Source organism: Oryx dammah, unplaced genomic scaffold (assembly GCF_014754425.2).
Source record: "Oryx dammah isolate SB20612 unplaced genomic scaffold, SCBI_Odam_1.1 HiC_scaffold_11150, whole genome shotgun sequence".
NCBI lineage: Eukaryota > Metazoa > Chordata > Mammalia > Artiodactyla > Bovidae > Oryx > Oryx dammah.
The window spans coordinates 1,809,846-1,812,388 of NW_024080543.1; the positions used below are offsets into that span (position 1 = coordinate 1,809,846).

Here is a 2,543-nt window from a genome sequence, read left to right on the forward strand (position 1 = left end):
ACCGGGCCCTAAGACCTCGTGTGGAGTCTATGATGCAACATGAGGATTCCTCTCCAGTGCTGACATGGATCTTGGGGTATTTCTAGAGGCTCCACAGGGGTGTAAGTCCTCGTCTCGAGTGGGGACATGCAAGTCCGCTTTTGTCCCGAGGTGGAGCAGCCGTTGCAGGCTTCCCGTCGCCTTGATACAGGGATCTGTGGCATTCCATGGATGCTTTCCCACTAGGTTTTCCCACAGGGCTGTCACACGTGCCACTGTGGTGTGAGTCGATCCTCAGCGTGCAAGTCGAGGCAGTGCAGGGAAATCAGGTTCTTCTGGAGTGGACGGAGACATTTTGTGCACATTGGGAATGGTGGCACGACCCCTGGAGTTCCTCTCGTGTTTCCTGTGGAGAGTTCCTCCTCCGAGATGCAAAAGGAACGCCGGGAATCATTTCCCGACGAAGTAGGGAAAGAAACCCTCATCTCGCGATATGAGGCGGAAACCGGGCTCTTCTTGATGTCGGCCGGAACCTCATTGTTCCTCTCGAGTGGAGGCAGGTATGCCGGAGAACTTCTTGAGTTGCAGAAGGGTGGGAAGGACCCTTTCGATGTTCAAGAGGGAAGGTGTGATTTGCCTCGAGATGCCTCAGCGGAAATCGGCCTAATCTCGCCTGGAGGGGAGAACCTCCTGGATGTTCTCGAGTTGCGGCAGGACCTACTCGAGTTACGACGGGGAGCTCTGGGACCCTCCCTTGTGGCCTCAGGGAAGGCCAGTCTCCATGAGAGTTCCGTGGGGCCTGTCGGGATTCTTCTGCAGTTGGTGCCTAGGCCTGAGACGTCGTGTGGAGTTCATGACGGAACCTGAGGATTCCTCTCCAGTGCTGACATGGATCTTGGGGCACTCAGGAGGCTCCAGAGGGGAGTCAGTCCTCGTCTCGAGTGGGGAAATGCACGTTCGCATTTCTCCCGAGGTGGAGCAGCCATGGCAGGCTTCCCATCGCCTTAGTACAGGGATCTGTGGCATTCCATGGAGGCTTTCCCACGAGGTTTTCCCACAGGGCTGTCACACGTGCCACTATGGTGTGAGTCGATCCTCGGCGTGCAAGTTGAGGCAGTGCAGGAAATCCGGTTCTTCTGGAATATACTGAGACATTTTGTCTACATTGGGAATGGTGGCATGATCCCTGGAGTTCCTCTCAACTTTCCTGTGGAGACTGCCTCCTCCGAGATGTGACAGGAACGCCGGGAATCCTTTCCCGTCGAAGCAGGGAAAGGAATCTTCATTTTGAACTATGAGGTGGAAACCTGGCTCCTCTTGATATTGGCGGGACCGATGGTGTTCCTGTCGACTGGAGGCTGGTATGTCGGGGAACTTCTAGAGTGCAGCAAGGGTGTGAAGGACACTTTCGAAGTTCAAGAGCGAAGGTGTGATTTGCCTCGAGACGCCTCAGTGGAAAAGGGCCTCATCTAGCCTAGAGAGGAGAAACTCCTGGATCTTCTCGATTTGCGGCAGGACTTTCTCGAGTTATTACGGGGACCCCTGGGACCCTCCCTTGTGGTCTCAGCAGAGGCCAGTCTCCAGGCGAGTTGCGAGGGGCCTTTCGGGATTCCTCTGCAGTCGATGCCGTGGCCTCAAATTCGTGTGGAGTCTATGAGGGAACCTGAGGATTCCTCTCCAGAGCTGACATGGATCTTGGGGTAATTCAGGAGACTCCACACGGGAGTCAGTCCTCGTCTCGAGTGGGGACATGCAAACTCGCTTTTCTCCCGAGGTGGATCAGCTGTGGTAAGCTTCCCGTCGCCTTGATACAGGGATCTGTGGCATTCCATGGAGGCTTTCCCACGAGATTTTCCCGCAGAGCTGCCACACGTGCAACTGTTGTGTGAGTCGATCCTCAGGGTGCAAGTCGAGGCAGTGCAGCTAAATCAGGTTTTTCTGGATTGGACTGGGACCTTTTGTGCACATTGGGAATGGTGGCACGACCCCTGGAGTTCCTCTCGACTTTCCTGTGGAGAGCGCCTCCTCGGAGATGCAACTAGAATTCCAGGAATCCTTTCCCGACGAAGCAGGGAAAGGAACACTCCTCTCGAGCTATGAGGAGGAAACGGGGCTCCTGCTGATGTCGGCGGGACCCTCGGTGTTCCTCTCGAGTGGAGGCGGGTATGTCGGGGAACTTCTTGAGTTGCAGCAAGAGTGTGAAGGATCCTTTCGAAGTTCAAGAGGGAAAGTGTGATTTGCCTCGAGACGCCTCAGCGGAAAAGGGCCTCATCTCGCCTGGAGGGGAAAACCTCCTGGATGTTCTCGAGTTGGTGCGCGACGTTCTCGAGTTACGACGGGGACCTCAGGGACCCTCCCCTGTGGCCTCAGGAAAGGCCAGTTTCCATGCGAGTTGCCAGGGGCCTGACGGAATTCCTCTGCCGTCGGTGCCGGGGCCTAAGACCTCGTGTGGAGTCTATAACGGATCCTGAGGATTCCTCTCCAGTGCTGACATGAATCTTGGGGCACTCAGGAGGCTCACAGGGGAGTCAGTCCTCGTCTCGAGTGGGGAAATGCACGTTCGC

At 56.0% G+C, this 2,543-nt stretch overlaps 1 pseudogene; it reads left to right on the top strand.

The window, feature by feature from the left end:
- The first annotated feature begins 408 nt into the window (after positions 1 to 408).
- Positions 409 to 2,543, top strand: part of LOC120860633 — a 50,100-nt pseudogene continuing 47,965 nt past the window's right edge.